Raw genomic sequence first — 19,734 nt, 5'->3', positions numbered from 1 at the left:
ATTCGAGCAGTGATTAAGTACTTCGGAAGCAAAGGACATTCATGCCAATTTCCAGAATACACTGGGGCTCCTCTGCTCCTTCATATTCAACTGTTGCCAAGTGGACAAATGAATTTAAATTTGGTTGGGAGAGCTTAGATGATGCTCCGGGCAGTGGTGTGCCAAGACGTGTCACCACTCCAGAAATCATTGCAAAAGAGCACAAAATGATCATGGAGGATCGCCGATTGAAAGTGCGTGAAGTTGCTCACGCTTGCCAGATGTCATCTGAAAGGGTATATCAAGTTTTAACTGAAGAATTAGAAATGAAAAAAATTATCTGAAGGATAGGTGCCGCGACTCCACTGGATCAAATACGCATGAGAATGGACATATCGGGACTATGTTTGGTCTGTTTTAGGAGAAACGAACAAGATTTTTTGTGCCAGTTTGTGACCACAGATGAAACTTGGGTGCACTACTATACCCCATAGATAAAACAACAGTCAAAGCTGCGGAAACAAGCTGACTCTCCGCCACCAAAGAAAGCAAAGACAATTCCTTCGCCGGGAAAGGTCATGGCATCAGTGTCCTGGGATGCGAAGGGGATTCTGTTAGTAGATTATCTCCCAACTGGGCTAACAATTACTAGAGAATACTATGCTAACGTCCTGGACAAATTGCAACAGAAGATTCGCTATAAAAGGCCAGGTTTAGCAAGGAAGAAAGTCATCGTCCATCAACACAATGCGCACCCGCTCACACGTGCCGTCTCCATGGCAAAATTACACGATCTAAGGTATGAATTGTTGCCACACCCGCCTTATTCACCTAATATGGCTCCGTCAGACTTCCATCTTTCCCCAAAACTGAAAATTTTTCGTGATTGGCGAAGACTCACTTCAAACGAAGAATTGATAGCCGGTGTTGACAACTATTTTGCAGGCCTGGAGGAAACTCATTTTCGAGATGGGACTCTGGCACTGGAACATAGTTGGACCAAATGTATTGATCTACAAGGAGACTACATTGAAAAATAAAAAAAAGTTTCAGTGATGTAAGTACTTTTTTTCTATTCCGTTCCGAGTACTTTTCAAACCACCCTCGTATTATTATTATTATTATTAGCGTGGTTAGACACAAAGCATTAACATCCTGAAGTCGTCTAGTTTCTGGCAGTTCAGAAGTAAGGAGTGCAGCACTGAAGTGATTTATGAACAGTGAGTATAATGGGCACATCTGAACTTGTTTGATTTTGAGTGGGGTTGCTGTGTGCAGGTCAAGCAAGTGCCGCAGTGGCGAGGAGTAATGCATGGAAAGCGTGTTTTGTAACAAGTGTGTACACTTACTGTGGACAGTTAGATTTCTTTTCTGAGAAGAAGTTGTGGGTAGCACTTGCGATGCACCACGAATTTCTTCGTCATTCATTGCAAAACACACACACACACACACACACACACACACACACACACACACACACGCACGCAAACTAAATATCATTCATTTTTCATCATTAAAAAAAATAGTTCCAAGGAAAGCTTTCCACTCTACAGTTTAGTTATGTGCTAAAGTTGGTGATAATATGGGGGAAGGGGGGAGGGAGAGGGTCGTAGCTAGTATCCGATTGCATTCAGGGGTAATGATCTAAGAAAGGTTGGGTACCACTTGGCTAGTGCAGACCGCGGACTGTCATATTAAACTGGAAGTTCAGTAGTGAATTTCCCCGTCGTGAACTGACATTCAACTCATTAATCTTGTTGTGTGTGTGTGTGTGTGTGTGTGTGTGTGTGTGTGTGCGTGTGTGTGTGTGTGTGTGTAGGGTGGGGGTTGGGGGTGCCGATCGCTGCGCATTTGATGCTAGTGTTGAGGTGACTATTGTGCACAGTACGCAGTATTTGGCGAGTAGCACGACTGTTAAATCAACTTAGAAACTTATTAATGTGTTTTCGTATTGCAGACTGATGTACTGTGAAATGTTCCCCGAACGAACGGAAAATAAAAGGCTAACGAATATGATGACTCCCGGATAAGCCACGTGTAAATTGAGTAAGTATGTCTGACCTACGTTGCTGCATGTAGATATATAAACTGGAACGATTCTACAAATACGGCGCTTTCCTGTTGCATCCACCACGGACGGCTACGATCATGAGGGTCAGCAAGACGACGATCATTACTGGATTGCTCGCTCAATAACTATGGACATACAACGCAGACGTCGACGACTCGATGACAGCAGCAGCTAAGTGGGGACTGTCTTTGAAAAATGGTAAAAAGCTGAACTCTCGCGGACTATTATTATAAATAATGTTGCAAAGAATTTTTGTAAAGGCCATGTTAGTTTCACACTGTCACGGATTTTCGTGTAACTGCTTTGATAAGCAGTCTTCAGTAACTTTCAGAATTATAATTAAAATTTGTTTCGTTCATTAAACCACTTTTTATTATAGACGTTATGATGTTGCAAACCCTTTAATTTGCGACTCTGCCCTCACATTTCAAATAACTGCTATTATTCTCAATAAAATTCTTCTAGATAGAGGCGGCATAGTCAATATTTAAAATTCTCCGACGTTTCAATTACTGTTGCAAATATTGCCTCCTTCAGAGTTGACAGTGACAACGGCAGCGGAAACAGACGCATGTAGCTGCTATTTCATCAGTAACACTAACATTATTTAGTCTTCATTTTTCATTTACTTTTATTCGCTAGTGCATATTTATCTGTGTTGTTTGCGAGTATTATTGTCGGCATTTGATTGTTGCCTTGTTTTGAAGCAAATTTTCATATTAATTATCGTCGTATGCTGAGCAAATAGGTGCGTTGTGCAATTTCCACCAGTACGTTAGCACAGAGCAGCCAACCACGAATAGCCACCGTGTTCAGTGAAGTACTTTGGTAGGAGGGGAAATTTTTTATTTTGGTAGATGTGTGAATACCCGGAATGTTATAGTTTTCTGAGCCTTGCTTCCTTGTGTGGGCGTTATGTTCAGTTAATACAGGAAAATTCTTGGTTTTGTTATTTCCAAACTTCAGTATGCGAGATATTAGGTGATACGTATCAGGTACCCCTCCACTTTTATTAGAGGTCACTATTAACAAAATGTTCCGGACTGCTATGTCGTGGTCGGATGGATTTCACATTAGAACCCTACGAGTCTTCCACATCTGCGGGGTACATTTTCAAGGGGGATCGTAGCTTCTTTGAGCGTCCGATTCACATCCTGGCTCCCTACTGAAAGCAGCAAAATTTCGTTTTTGCGAGTTTCCGCGCAGTGGAGTGACGTCACATGCTTTGAACGCTCAGCGCAAATGGTCGTTGTTGGTTGCCGTCGTCCACTGTTGCTATGTCCGCCCCCGTAACTCAGCTGTAGCGTTACCGCGTACCACGCAAGTGGGCCCGGGTTTGATTCCCTTCAGCGGGTGGGTGTTGTGTGCCCTTCATCATCATTGACACGCAAGTCGCCGAAGTGGCGTCAACGAAAAAGACTTCCAATACGGCGGCCGAACCCCGAAGGGGAAATCCTGGCCAATAAATGCCATTACTGTTGCTACCACCTCATGTGGAAGACTCGTACACATCTAGGTCAGCACTGAGTTCCAAATCTTATTTAGTTTCGATCCCTCCTCCTTCCTATTGAAATTTCTGTGGTGTTTTATAATGTGTATGGCCTCTCTGTATAGCCTTTCATGATATCCGCATGTGGCTGCCAGCATTTGAATCCTATCAAAATTAATGTGGTGGTCTGCTGGCAGCAAAGCACATTCCGCAACATCTGATCTGTCAGCCCCTCACCTTCCACAGTTTGCCTTGTGCCGTTCTAGTCGTTTTCTGAACGTTCATTATATAGTAAATCACGTAAACCTCCCCACAACTACACGGAATTCTATGAATTCCTACTTTTTCAGCGGTTTGCCACCATCCTTTACCAATTTTAGATAATTCTGTATCTTCTGGAAGGGTTTGTAGATTACCAGGATGTTCCGCTTTGTCTAGATTTTTGCTATGCAGTCCTTAACTGAAGTGAGGAAGACTTCCACAGGCGTTTGTGCACTGCTATGATTTTTGCTCGCCGGCCTTGACGCTCTTTTCACATCAGCGGACGAATAACCAGTCTTGAGCAAAGCATTGGTAAGGTGTTTCAATTCCCCGTCAAGCATCTCGGATTTTCAAATGTTCTCCGCTGTATCCACCAATGTTTTTACGGTGCTTCGCTGTAATGGGTGGTGGTTCGAATTCGGTGTAGGTAATGGCCTGTGCTCGCGGGTTTTCGGTAACCTGTGTCACCAAATCTACCTCCTGCTCCATGGTAAACTGAATCTTATTCCTCTCTGCCATGCCTCCACAAAAAAAACTTATCATATACGTAGCTGAAACAAATTTTCCTGTTTTTTTTTTTTCAGTTTCCAGTGACTTCTCCTCGAAGTTATTAGATGAACACTGTCATTTCTAGTTAGATTTATATTTGAGGGGGTTCTACTTCGTCACAAGCTGACAGAAAGAACTAACTTTGTCCAAGAGAATTGATGGTGTACGAGAATCCCGCAACTAATAAAAACTCCTTCCGCCAGATTCTATAGTGAGGAGAGACAAGGAATTCACTCACCCACCACCTCCCCTCCCCTCACCCTTACGCACACCCAACCCGAAGACTGAGGTGTCTTCACTTGCAGTTGTGAGGTAGGGAGAAATTTAGCTAATAGGCCATATGCTCAGAATAGACGACGGGGCCCGGACCATTGATGCGAATACCTCGCAACCAGATGTGGAAAAGCGACCAGTCGTGGATAATATGCAGGAGGAAATGAGAATACACCCATGAAATTTTGGAGAATGTTTTGTTCAAAGATATTTTCTTTTTGTTGTAAGTGACCTGTGATCTCCGGCGACTCGTTGCAGAGTAATATTGTAATGATCAGTTATTCAGTTAGTTACCTAAGTTACCTTCGTTTTTGTGAAAATACTTTCGCAACAGTGAGAAAGTAATAACGTGCGATCACCAAAAGGAACAACACAAAATACTGAGTAAACCAACAGTCCTCAGACAAAACACGTACGGTACGCTTTTATCACTATGGTGTTGTTGCTGTTGCTGTGTGAGCAAGCTCATCATAGCATCGTTTCCAAGCTCTTACGTTCCATTTAGTGAACCTGTACATGATGTGCATTCAGCCACCACTACATCAATAAGCCTATCCACAAAGCTGTGAATCACTGTTAACGTACAACAAACGCTGCTGGAAAAAGAAATCCTAGACAGCGTCGAGAGGTACTGAATGCAAGTCTGAGGGTGTAGAATAAAACGGGCATTAGTGTTGTCAACAGCATATACCGCGAGAAAATAGAACGAACAGGTTTGTTTCCAAGCAAGACACACAGCGCCTACTGTCGACATTTGCACGGTTGCGACGAAATTTTAAGTTCAGTACAGGTACAAATATAAATGGAGATAAAGAATCAAACGAAATGAAAATACTGTATAATGAGCCACTGGAGACTACCAGTCCCTTGTAGCATAATGAAAATATCCCCGAACAAGCTCCGAAATTCTGTCGGGGGATTTAATCTATTGTCAAAAAGTCTGTCATTCCTACCTTCCTTTTATTAAAAATGAAGCACTTTTTACATATCGTTTTATTACTTCTATTACTTGCGCTCTTCACTGATACGCAACGAACATTTAAATGTTCACACTTGCAGCAAATAAACATAGTAAATTATTTGAAGATGAAGCACAAAAGCTAGGCTAGTAGAATGAAAGCTAATGAGTTTTTCAAATCTGTTTCCGTGTAACTGTTTTATGCCTCTTTGTATAATGAGGTTCTGCTTTGTCGCATAGAGAACGGGCACGTCTGTGGCAAAGAGTATGGAAAGGGAGATAACATTTGATTATGCTTATAAAATTCCACCCTTTTGTTCTTAGATTTAGTATGACAACGCAAGTCGCGACTGATTTATTCGCCAGATAACGACTATGGCGTATAGGCGTGAATCTTATGTGTTTTGATTTTTCTTTATGTACTTACAAGTAGAACTGACAAAAAGAAAATTACTGATATTAAGATTCTAATGTAGACTTTTTCTTCTTTTGTTTTCGTAGAATCTGAAACGGTCAATATATGGTAGAAAACGGTTGCGACTGGTAACGCGTTATGTGACTGTGTCTAAAATAAAAACAAGTGTGTGATATGTCAATCATTCCTGTCTGTAGACAGAGTGTCGTTTCTTTCTCAAAAAAGTGTGTCAAGTGTAATGCTCAATCATGACATTTTCCTGAGGTTGGGTTGGTGGTTCTTAGTTCTAATGACTCTAAAACAAATTACATTATAAAGACATCACTTACTGGAGACACAGGGGGCTGTTTATTGCCCCGATACGGATCAGTACGCAATCACGCCAATGACCACCATAACGATTAGCAGAGACTATTGTGCCTACGTCGTCCTAGGACCGCTGTTAACATCAGCTGCTTTGGTTTAGCACGTTCGTATTCCACGCCGCTAAACTTAAACCATATTTACACATACACTCCGCAAACTATTTTACGCTGCAAATATTATTCGCACAATAACACTCGCATATGGCTTTAGCGACAGATGCCTATCTGTACGTTTCCTTAGGCAGCCTGACAGGTCTGATGTTAGTTCTCTGTTCTGTATTTGAGATGTTTGGTTGTTGACGTTGAATTGCTACGGAGGTCATTCTCGAATAGCTACCTCCATTCGTTAGACCATAGTCAACTAGTATGCTAGCGGGCTATGGTCAGATTGACTCTCTACTATACATAGAACAACATTCTAGAATAGGTCGACCTAGGAAGACATTTCCGTAATAGATGCACTTGACTTTCTCAAGATTTCTTCTATTACTCTATCTTTCATGCACGTTCCGTAATACTTTCCTCACATAATCGTACAGTTTAATGTCGCTTTGTAATATTTCTTCAGTGTATTTAAAGAATGTGGAAGTATATTACTGATATAGTCGGAGATATCAGTTGTTTTTTATGATCTTTATACAGCTTTATCCCCAAGCAGTAAAATGCAGTGTAACATTCAATTCATCAAATGGAAGTCCAACAATAAACATTTGGGGAACTTTCGATGACATTACGGCCACTTAACTTTTTGAGGTGCTATAAAATTTAATGCGATTTGTAAAAGAGTACACGGTAGGATCTTTATTTTGAAATCGCATATCAGCTCAGCGTATCACAGTGCTCAAAAGATTCACTGTGTGTGGGCAAGTACATATGATAGAGTGCTCTATATCCATTTAGCAATGCTGTGGGCAGGAGTTGTAATGTTATTGACATGAGAAGCACATTTTTAACATCAGTGATATCATTTTCTTGTGTGGGCGACGTATAACATACTTCGCAACAATGTATTTTCACTGAACACAACCGTAATTCAACATGACGTGTATGTGGCATTTGACAATTCATGCTGCTGTACGTCCCACCATTTACATACCCCTTATTTCAAAGGTATAGCGTTGTCGCCACAGTACAGGTTAAAAAAATTGCTGTCCCATGTACTTCTGTCGTACGCATTATTTTACGAGTTGTGTGTGATGGGGTGATTGCGAAATGCCGTACAACACACAGGTGACTCTGGTCCGTTTAGCCAATGAATCTTGAGGTACGATTGTCGATGAGAGATATAGGGCGGTCTGAGAGATTCCCCCAATCGTTTTGTTTTTCTTGGCGGTTGTCAACCGACCTTGTATTCCTGCAGAATGCAGCACCAACAGCGCACAAATGGTAGCGTTGATGATCATTTCCGATGAACCGTTTATCCTCACACTACCATCAATTTTTGTTGGACAAATTGTGCACCACACTAATGCTTTTACACCACACTGAGGTACTTGATGTAACTGGCAATGATTCTCAGAACGTCAATTCGATTGTTCCACGAATTTGTATTCAACAACCCCAGTGTTCATGATAACTTTTTCTTAATCAATTTTGTATTGTTTTTTTTATTACAACCTTGCTTTTAATACTTACCGAGTTATTTGCTTACTTTATTAGCAACTGGCGAACCTGGTAGTGCTTTACAATTGCTAAATATGTATAGTAACTGGATATACGTCTTAATCTCCTCCTGCCCGTAGCATTGTCCTTCTCTCTCTCCTGCCGCCCCTCCCTGTCAGTCATCTCGTCCACCCTGTCTCTCTGCATCTCCCCCATCCACCCTGGTATGTCCACCTTCTCCACCCCTCCCCCAAACCCTGTCAATCTCATCTTCTCCTCATTACACCTCTCTCTGGTGGGGAACGTTGTTTATTTTTACTGGCAATGAAGCCTTGATCGGGAAATGAAGCCACTTAACATGAATGGGTAATATGGTTGGTATCGTTGGTATAGAAGAGGGTATGAGAGAGATCTCTCTAGCTGCTGCATCTGCATGATACCTTCAATGAGAGCATTCCGCATAGTTCTTATCTGCGAATAGGTAGGATTACAAAGTTTCGGAGGATTCTGATTCCGTTGCAGTATTCTAATCATAAGTCGGTAAATCATAAATAAGCCTTTCTCACTTCTGTTAAAACAGATTGTGAGGAAGGGAAAAAACAGCACTTTCTTATGTGTACAAAATTTGTTTAAAATTATGTATTACGAAAATAATATACACTGGAAAACAATTTATCTAATAGTGCAAATGCAATGCTAGTGTAGCTATAACAGACTGCGAGGAAAAAAACGGAACCACACATTTCCACAGCACGGAACAACACAGCATTTTATTTCTGGCAGTTGGTTTTAGCAAGTAATCTGTGCATTGATGTTTAAAAAATATTGCCCATGGCCATCCGAATGTTTATTGAAGTAAATCGGTCAGAACTATTCGATATTTTTGTTACCAACGTTTACGCTTTATATATAATATACATTCGAAAAATATATAGACTATTGCCTCTCTATATTTATTAGAACGTCGTGTAAAAATTGGGAGTAAATCGGTCAAGAACTTTTCGAGATTTTTGCTAACAACGTTTCTTCCTGTATCTTATTTATATATATGTTGGAAAAATATATAGCCTTTGTCAATCCGAATTTTTATTAGAGCATCGTGTAAAAGTAGGAAGTAAACCAGTCAAGAACTTTTCGAGACTTTTGGACGCAGTGTTTGAAATTTGTCTCAACGGTGCTTACGACCTTCCTCTGCAATGTGGAAAAATAGTGACCCGTCAATATCGGTCTTGATGACGCTTCAAACAGCATGGTGTAAACACAAAGAGAAAAAAAGCAGAGCTCAGAAGTTCTTGTGACGTATAATCTGGTTTAGTGATGTCACACTGACATCAGATTTCACCACAATTCTGCCCAGTGCCACTGTGGGCGTGTCAAACGATAGGGAGGTAGTCATAGTCAGTCTTTTCACTTTTCACGCATTCTTTTGACGCCTCTGCGATGAAAATCAGAATGCGACGCCCAGTGTTGAAGTCACGTGGTTTTCCTATGGGCTACAGAGGAAAACATTTCAGACATACCGCTGCTCATAATCGAAACGAAGAAGGGGGTGTCATAAAGAGGTCAATGAAACCACTTCTTTCCTGGGGACGTTGATTCCCACACATTCTGTGGTCGAGAACGACAGCTTGCAGTGCAGTGAGCAACAGAAAGACGATTTTGACAAAATTTGGCACTGTTAACACCTTCTGGTCGGTTCGACCCATGCGCCAGACACCACAGGCTAGCAGTTCCATTGGACGTGATATCACTCATTTGGAGTGCACTGCAACGGCACTTTTTGCTCTGGTGTGTGGTGTGGAACCACTAGGAACCGTTTAAAACCCTTCGACTAAATCTGAACATTAACTGAAGCAGCAGAGGGTCCTTAGGCTTTCTCAGTGTATCTCTTTCATGCCCTCCGGATCACAGAGCGGTGCAAAACTGACACATTTATGAATAAAATGGAAAAGGGTCGCTCTAAGAAACCCCAGTTCTGTAACATTCTAGGCAGCAGTCACGCACATTTATTGAGAATTTAAAAAATGTTCCTTTGTAGACAAAACTTGCAAAGTAGCCCTGCTAGTAGGCAACTACATGACACACCTCTGACGCCAGTGGTCTGCCTGCAAGCGTAAAGCAATATTTCCCAGGTTTTTTCTGCAAAGGCACATTCTGAAAATATTCAATAAATCTGGATGGGTGCCATCGAAGATTTTACCAAACTGAGGGTTCTCAGGGAGACGCTTTGCCATTTTATTTACGCATGTGTCAATGACACACCTCTCCATGATCACGTCGTGGGAGGGCAAGAAAGAGAAACACTGAAAAAGCGTAAGAACCCTTTGCTGCTTCAGATCAATTCCAAATTTGCTCGACTGGTTTTGAACGTTCCCTAGTGGTTCCACCCTGTACACCAGAGCAATAACTGCAGTCATACTGCTCTCCCAAGGAGGGAGAGCAACTTCAATCGGGATGCAGCCCCATGACGTCCATAGAGATGTGTTGAATCACCCAGGAGGTTGTCAACAACGTCTTCCCATCGCACATCGCTCTGTAAACTGTCGTTTTCGAACACGTAATGTGTGGGAATCAACGTCACAAGGAAAGGTGTGGTTCCATTGAGGCAATTTATGCCTCATCTTGAGGCTTTTTCGTTTCGGTGCTGAGTGGTGGTGTGTCTGAAATGCTTTCTTCGGCCACCCGTGAGAAAGCTGAGTGATTTCAACGCTGGAAGTTGCGGTTCTGACTTCCATCGTGGAGGCGTCAAAAGAAGGGGTAAAAAATGGTAGGAGGGGGTGTGACACGGTGTAATTGACCATAACTGTGGTAAAATTTGATGCTAGTGTGACCTCATTAACTCAGTTTATACGTCACATGAAGTTCTGAGCTCTGGTCTTTGTTTTGCATGGGTCTAGACCCCGCCGTTTGAAGTGTCGTCGAGCTCAAGGGTGACAACGCAGGGCGCCACGGTTTTGCACCATTGCAGAGAAATGTTGTAGGCATCTATGAGCCAAATTTCAAACTTATGCTTCAGAATCGTAGACAGTTACAGGGTTTCGAAAAAGTTATCCTTTAAATCTGGGTAGGTTTCGAACCAGTGTAGTCTCATCATGAGATGGAAGTGTCACATGAACACATCGTACACCAAGTGTAGCTATACGCTGTCGTCATGGTGCTGGCGAAAATGACGGCAGTTTACTTATCGATAGTGAAACGTTTATAAAATGGAGAGTTTGTTACTTTTTGGGTACTTACAGTGTACTGGATCGAGTTATCCATAGCGAATCCGTTTCCCAGGTAATACATGTATATTTATATGTGGAACCTGATAATACAAATCATGGAACGGATTTTTTATGGATATCATGATGCAGTGCACTCTAAGTACCCAAAACATAACAATCTTTCCGTTTCATAAACGTTTCATAACTGAACAGACGTCGTTTCCGCCAGTATCGTCACCACAATGTCCCACCAAACTGGGTCCATAATGTGATGTTCCTGTAACACCTCGGTCTGATGATGGTCTGCACTGCTTCGAAAGTGCATCACATCAAAAATAAAAAAAAGCAACTGCTTGCATATTTATGCCCAAATAAATCGCCAACAGAACTCACAGTTGCAGTTCGTCGTCCATAACGGGTATCCTGAAAAACATAATTTTACTTGACAGAAGATTACTATGCATGTAGTGTATCTCCGTCACTGATAAAATGCGTGTTGCTAATGACTACATCACTCAAATGCTAAGGATTTAAGTGCAAATAAAACAAGATTTTTAATAAAAAACAAACTTGTATCTCTTTTTGAAGAAAACAGCTGAAGCATGTCTACTAACAAATTTTAATCGTAGATTAATGAGAAATTTTTGTACTGTTAATTTAAAAGATTTGAATTTTGCTTCACATTAAATCTTTTGTGGCAATCTCCATTCAGCACGCTAGGGAGTGCTTAACGGTTCTTTCTGTTATGGGTGAGTAGTCATTTACTTACAGAAAGGAATAATATTCGACTGTTCATTTTACTGCAGTCAGAAACTGCTGTATGGCGACGACACGTTTATTGTTCAAGCGTGGCAATAATTAAAAATATTTCAGAATATAGCACTTCGTTAGCAACTTACTTTTGTAAGAATATAGTAACCAGCAGTAACAGATTATATGTAAATTCTGAGCAGTATAACTTATTTTAAAAATGGTCTTGTATGTTTCTGATTGAAACACAACTTATACACGTACCAGGACGTGTGCTTATTTTTTGATCGTTCGTTGTCTGACAACGTATTGATTCAGAAAGTTGTACTACTTAAACGGTACAAGAGGGTTTCGGTAGATTGAGAATTGAGCTTTCTCCGTGATGAATACTCAGTTATGAAAAGCAGTCTCGTGATTGCCTGTCGCTACATGTCTATAACAATCGAATCGGATCAAACCGTACATGTAACCATTCGCTTGTTACGGGGCATCTCCTAATGAAAGATTTCGTTGGGAAAATCTCTCATAATGATGCATACAAATGCAGGCAAGCAATTATCGGGTGGAAACACTTCTAGAGGAGAACAACACACACACACACACACACACACACACACACACACACACACACACACACACACACATAAACTCACACATAGACAGAGACAAAGAAGAAGTATAATTTTGTCACTGAGAATATAATGAATCTCCGAACTGACTGAGAACTGCAAGCTGAATATTTATTAATTTTAAATTAGTCACGAAGTGTGCTCGAATAGCTTTAATTTTCGGTTGGTCGGATATTTATTGACTGTAAATAGGTGGGCGGTAATGTTTACGTAACAGCGAATTTCAAAAAGACGGTACGAGGCAGAAAATGTGAGTTTTTTCACACAAAAAAAAAAACAACGTTTTGTTGCTGCTCTCAGCTTTCAGGAAAAAAGAAAATGACACTTTAGAGGGGAGCATTTCAGTTGTAATAGGTATGCTAGCCGCCATCCGTACACAGGCTGAATGACGTAAAACCCTCTTTCACCTCTTTTGTTTCGTGAACGGTGCAAAATACCGGAATGAGATTTTCATCAAATAGTTATATTAAAAAAAGAGCGCGCGGTTTTGTTGGACGTTTAATATTCTTACCTCTTGTTTCAGTCTAGATACTTATAGAAATATTTTTTTAATGCAACGATAGAACTTTTAAAGACATTTGAAAAAAAGAACGAATACAATGCTATAATATTTGTTAACGAGGGCGTTGAAACACTCCGCAAAGAGATACCCGTGAAATATGTCAAAACTGAAGGCCAATGTGCCGTAGTCAGTTGTTGCGGTGGAAATACCACCAAATGGGGCGGCAATATTTCTTCTTGAGACAAGTAGATAGGCCCACTAAGATTAAAGATAATTTTTTGGACCTTCTTCAAACAACATAGTTACAGATGTAGCCAATATTTTAGTAAATAGAAATATGTACTAACTTCTTGTGTATCAGAAGGCGTTTGGAAGGCTATTTCTGATATGTTTGTTGTGCTGAAGAGCGGTTGTGAAATCAAGGGAATAGTCGAAAGATTTGAAACAAAGACAATGGGCGCCCTTGTTGGCTGTGTTTCCATCACAACAGTCGACTAGGGTCTTACAGATTTTCAACTTTGGCACATTTCAGGAATATTGTTGCAAAAAATTTCGACGCCAACTTTAACTGGCGTTATACCACTGCATTCGTCTTTCCAAGAGCTTTAGAATGCCGTTAATAAGTTCCATTAAAAAATACTTGCTCCAAAATCTCTGTAAGAGGATTGAGCACGCAACAAAATTATATATCCTCTAAGTTTTATAATTTGCCGAAAACCTCGAGTAGTTATCTTGAACCGTTCGCGAAATGTAAGCGGTGTTACGTCTTACGAAAAACATTTTCCGGCGAGTTGCGAGTAAATAATGCAGTGGGTTTTTGAGTGCGAAATATAGCTTGTTTTGTAAACACAAAAAATAGCAGTCTCCGGTAAAAACATGTGTGTTTTGAATTATCCGAGTTTTCCGGTTATCTGTGCAGTCTCGGGTCCGCAATCGCTCGGATGAGCGGAAGCTTGCCGTACATAGAATAATCACGAGCAAACGTAGGAGACGGCGCGAAATGCTGGCTGGCCCCCCATCGAGTATGCAGCCCGCAACGCATCGCGCCGGCCGCCAGCAGCGGCGGCGGCGGCGGCGGCCGCGCGCTCACCTGCTCCGGAGGGCGTCCTCTGCAGTCGACGTGGTGGGCTGCCTGTCTGCGTATCACATCGCTACTGGCCGAACGGGCGTCGGCGTCGGCGCCACGGCGCCTGCGCGCACACACCCTGCCTGCCGGCCGCGCCACCTGCCGCCGCGCTGGAGCGCAGGGGCTGCGGATCGGCTATGTTCCAAACCACTCTGCTTCGGAGAACACTCGCTAGCACGGAGCGTCCATTCGTGGAAGCGTAAACGAGTGCCTGTAGCATTTATTGCTACTGTATTTCACTCGACAGATAAAAGCTGTACTAATAAACTATAGTCTGATTGTGACAGCCAGAGCGAGAGCACCAGCAGCAGCGAGTACTGTTTGTATAAAGCGTTTATTTTGCATTTTGTTTACGACCTTCCACTAAGGAAGGGATTCTATTTGTGTTTATCTGCTCTGCATAGTAACTAACAGTTCTTGATAAAACTTTACGTAGTTTTCGTGTTAGATTTCTTAGTGTTTTCTTGATCGTTTAGAACAGAAAGCGCCCTAAAACCGTCTTTTGTTTGTTTCGCGACCGTTAGCCACTAGTCACTAGAATCAGCAGTTGTCTTGTGACAGCCAGAGCGAGAGCACCAGCAGCAGCGAGTACTGTTTGTATAAAGCGTTTTTGTACTTATTTGCTGCGCTTAGCTTTTAAATAGTTTTTCTGGGAAAACCTAGCGTAGTTTTCGCGTCTCGTATTTCAGTGAGTGTTTCTTGATTATCAGAGTAGCTCATCAGAAGATTATCTTGGGAATTTGTCACCGTATAGAGTAGGGTAAACATAGTCATGTGTAGGGACTGTGGTTGTTGTGAGCGGACGCAAGGAGAATTGGCCACTCTTCGGGGGCAGGTGGAGGCTTTGTCTGTTAGGCTCATCGAGCTCGAGGCGCGGCGTCGGCTCGTAGTGGCGTTGGGGCAACTGTGGTGAGACCTATGCATACTTCGGTGGCCTTGGAATCACATGGAACCCCTGATGTCGCTGCGTCTTCCGGCAGTGAGCATCTTACCGGTCAGCCATCACTCCAGGGTGAATGGCGGACAGTGGTGGGCTCGCGCGTGCCTGGCCGAAAGGCGAAGGTGGGATCTGGCCGCGTGGCAGCTGCCTTACCCCTTTCCAACAGGTACGGGGTGCTTCCTAGTGGTGATGACATCGTTTCCGAGCCACCACAGGATGCCTCGCCTGTTGGGCCAGTGGCCGATTCTCCGGCAAGGTCCCGACAGTCACAGAGGGCGGGCCTATTAGTTATAGGGAGCTCCAACGTTAGGCGGGTTATGGAGCCCCTCAGGAAAATAGCGGGTAGGTCGGGGAAGAATGCCAGTGTGCACTCGGTGTGCTTGCCGGGGGGTCTCGTCCGTAATGTGGAGGAGGCCCTTCCGGCAGCTATTGAACGCACTGGGTGTGACCGGCTGCAGATAGTAGTAGTGTCGGAACGAATGATGCCTGCCGCTTGGGTTCTGAGGCCATCCTTGGTTCCTTCCGGCGGCTGGCTGATTTGGTGAAGACAACCAGCATCGCACGCGGAGTGCAAGCTGAGCTTAATATCTGCAGCATAGTGCCCAGAGTCGATCGCGGTCCTCTGGTTTGGAGCCGTGTGGAGGGTCTAAACCAGAGGCTCAGACGACTCTGCGACTATAATGGTTGCAAATTCATCGACCTCCGTTATTGGGTGGAGAACTGTAGGGCCCCCCTAGACAGGTCAGGCGTGCACTACACACCGGAAGCAGCTACTAGGGTAGCAGAGTACGTGTGGCGTGCACACGGGGGTTTTTTAGGTTAGAGGGACCCCCCCTTGGGCGAAACGATAAAATACCTGACGGCTTACCAGAGAGGACATTATCATCGTTGATAAAGAACGTCCGTCCTCAGAGACCAAAAACAGGAAAAGTTAACGTAATATTGCTAAACTGCAGGAGTATCCAGGGCAAGGTTCCTGAATTAGTATCTCTTATTGAAGGAAATAGTGCGCATATAGTATTAGGAACGGAAAGTTGGTTAAAACCGGAAGTGAACAGTAACGAAATCCTAGACACAGAATGGAATATATACCGCAAGGATAGGATAAACGCCAATGGTGGAGGAGTATTTATAGCAGTAAAGAATTCAATAATATCCAGTGAAGTTATTAGCGAACGCGAATGTGAAATAATCTGGGTTAAGTTAAGTATCAAAGGTGGGTCAGATATGATAGTCGGATGCTTCTATAGACCACCTGCATCAGCAACCGTAGTAGTTGAGCGCCTCAGAGAGAACCTGCAGAACGTCGTGAAGAAGTTTCGTGATCATACTATTGTAATAGGGGGAGACTTCAATCTACCACGTATAGAATGGGATAGTCACACAATCAGAACTGGAGCCAGGGACAGAGACTCTTGTGACATTATCCTGACTGCCTTGTCCGAGAATTACTTCGAGCAGATAGTTAGAGAACCAACTCGTGAAGCTAACGTTTTAGACCTCATAGCAACAAATAGACCGGAACTTTTCGACGCCGTGAATGTAGAAGAGGGTATCAGTGATCATAAGTCAGTGGTTGCATCAATGACTACAAGTGTAATAAGAAATGCCAAGAAAGGAAGGAAAATATATTTGCTTAACAAGAGTGATAGGGCACAAATCGCAGAATATCTGAGTGACCACCATCAAACGTTCATTTCTGAGGAAGAGGATGTGGAACAAAAATGGAAAAAATTCAGAAACATCGTCCAGTACGCCTTAGATAAGTTCGTACCGACTAAGGTCCACAGCGAGGGGAAAGATCCACCGTGGTATAACAATCATGTACAAAAGGTACTACGGAAACAAAGAAAGCTTCATCATAGGTTTAAGAGTAGTCGAATCATAGCTGATAAGGAAAAGCTGAACGAAGCGAAAAAGAGCGTAAAGAGAGCAATGAGAGAAGCATTCAACGAATTCGAACATAAAACATTGGCAAACAATCTAAACAAGAACCCTAAAAAGTTTTGGCCATATGTAAAATCGGTAAGCGGATCTAAATCCCCTATTCAGTCACTCGTTGACCACGATGGCACCGAAACAGAGGACGACCGAAGAAAGGCAGAAATACTGAATTCAGTGTTCCGAAACTGTTTCACTGCGGAAAATCGTAACACGGTCCCTTACTTCAGCCGTCGCACGGACGCCAAAATGGAAAATATTGAAATAAACGATATCAGAATTGAAAAACAACTGCTATCACTTAGTAGCGGAAAAGCATCCGGACCAGACGAGATACCCTTAAGATTCTACAGTGATTATGCTAAAGAACTTGCCCCCTTTCTATCAGCAATTTATCGTAGATCGCTGGAAGAACGTAAAGTACCTAGCGACTGGAAGAAAGCGCAGGTCGTTCCCATTTTCAAGAAGGGTCATAAATCAGATGCGAATAATTATAGGCCTATTTCGCTTACGTCAATCTGTTGTAGAATAATGGAACATGTTTTGTGTTCTCGTATTATGACGTTCTTAGATAATACAAATCTCCTTCATCATAACCAACATGGATTCCGCAAACAGAGATCATGTGAAACTCAGCTCGCCCTATTTGCCCAAGAAATTCACAGTGCCGTAGACACTGGCGAGCAGATTGATGCCGTATTCCTGGACTTCAGGAAGGCATTTGATACGGTTCCGCACTTACGTTTAGTGAAAAAAATACGAGCTTACGGAATATCGGACCAGGTTTGTGATTGGATTCAGGATTTCCTAGAAGAAAGAACACAACATGTCATTCTTAACGGTTCAAAATCTGCAGATGTAGAGGTAATTTCGGGAGTACCGCAGGGAAGCGTGATAGGACCTTTATTGTTTACAATATACATAAATGACTTAGTTGACAACATCGGTAGCTCCGTGAGGATATTTGCGGATGACACGGTTGTCTACAAGAAAGTAGCAACATCAGAAGACTCGTACGTACTCCAGGAGGACCTGCAGAGGATTAATGCATGGTGCGACAGCTGGCAGCTTTCCCTAAACGTAGATAAATGTAATATAATGCGCATACATAGGGGCAGAAATCCATTCCAGTACGATTATGCCATAGGTGGTAAATCATTGGAAGCGGTAACGACCGTAAAATACTTAGGAGTTACTATCCGGAGCGATCTGAAGTGGAATGATCACATAAAACAAATAGTGGGAAAAGCAGGCGCCAGGTTGAGATTCATAGGAAGAATTCTAAGAAAATGTGACTCATCGACGAAAGAAGTAGCTTACAAAACGCTTGTTCGTCCGATTCTTGAGTATTGCTCATCAGTATGGGACCCTTACCAGGTTGGATTAATAGAAGAGATAGACATGATCCAGCGAAAAGCAGCGCGATTCGTCATGGGGACATTTAGTCAGCGCGAGAGCGTTACGGAGATTCTGAACAAGCTCCAGTGGCGGACACTTCAAGAAAGGCGTTACGCAATACGGAGAGGTTTATTATCGAAATTACGAGAGAGCACATTCCGGGAAGAGATGGGCAACATATTACTACCGCCCACATATATCTCGCGTAATGATCACAACGAAAAGATCCGAGAAATTAGAGCAAATACGGAGACTTACAAGCAGTCGTTCTTCCCACGCACAATTCGTGAATGGGACAGGGAAGGGGGGATCAGATAGTGGTACAATAAGTACCCTCCGCCACACACCGTAAGGTGGCTCGCGGAGTATAGATGTAGATGTAGAAAATTACTTGATAGTTGCCACTTCACGCGTTGGAGCTGGTTTCCTCCAGTCGACGCGCTGAACGTCACGTCCGAACAGTTCGCCGTTGTCAAACTGCCACAACAGTTCAAAAATATGTTCAAATGTGTGTGAAATCTTATGGAACTTAACTGCTAAGGTCATCAGTCCCTAAGCTTACACACTACTTCACCTAAATTATCCTAAGGACAAACACACACATCCATGCCCGAGGGAGGATTCGAACCTCCGCCGGGACCAGCCGCACAGTCCATGACTGCAGCACCCTAGCCGCGCGGGATTAGCCGAGCGGTTTTTTTCAGCACCACAGACCGCTCGGCTAATCCCGCGCGGTGCCACAACAGTTGGTCAGTTCGCTTTCAGTTCCTTGTCCGGTATTCTTTCTTGACGTGTTTGGATCCCGAAGCATGTGTCGGGGCTTCTATTTCGTATTTCATCATACATTACAACCACTCCACAAAAATGGTTCAAATGGCTCTGAGCACTATGGGACTTAACATCTTAGGTCATCAGTCCCCTAGGACTTAGAACTACTTAAACCTAACTAACCTAAGGACATCACACAACACCCAGCCATCACGAGGCAGAGAAAATCCCTGACCCCGCCGGGAATCGAACCCGGTAACCCGGGCGTGGGAAGCGAGAACGCTACCGCACGACCACGAGATGCACCACACCACAAATAACACACACACACACACATAACGATGCAAACGAGATACGCTCGTTTTACACACAGCAGTAACTAAAAACTACTGGGTACTCTCTCACGAAATGCGATTCAGCGTCACATGTGCGGTTATCATAATCAAAAAGCTGGTTTACATTAGATGAGTTTCGCAGGTGAAAACGAATTTTTGAAGGCTGCAGTTCGTCAT

At 42.9% G+C, this 19,734-nt stretch overlaps 1 protein-coding gene across 1 annotated transcript in view; it reads right to left on the bottom strand.

Annotated features, from left to right (window-relative positions):
• The window catches only part of LOC124790031 (nucleolar protein dao-5-like), a 317,366-nt gene extending 303,176 nt beyond the window's left edge, over positions 1-14,190 (bottom strand). The window contains exon 1 of the mRNA XM_047257586.1: positions 14,140-14,190. The gene's annotated coding sequence lies outside the window, so the exon portion shown is untranslated. The remainder of the gene's footprint in view (positions 1-14,139) is intronic.
• Positions 14,191-19,734: the final 5,544 nt, after the last annotated feature.

Source organism: Schistocerca piceifrons, chromosome 3 (genome assembly GCF_021461385.2).
Source record: "Schistocerca piceifrons isolate TAMUIC-IGC-003096 chromosome 3, iqSchPice1.1, whole genome shotgun sequence".
NCBI classification, from domain to species: Eukaryota; Metazoa; Arthropoda; class Insecta; order Orthoptera; family Acrididae; genus Schistocerca; species Schistocerca piceifrons.
The sequence above is the reverse complement of the archived record's forward strand: the minus strand, read 5'-3'. Positions and strand labels throughout refer to the sequence as shown.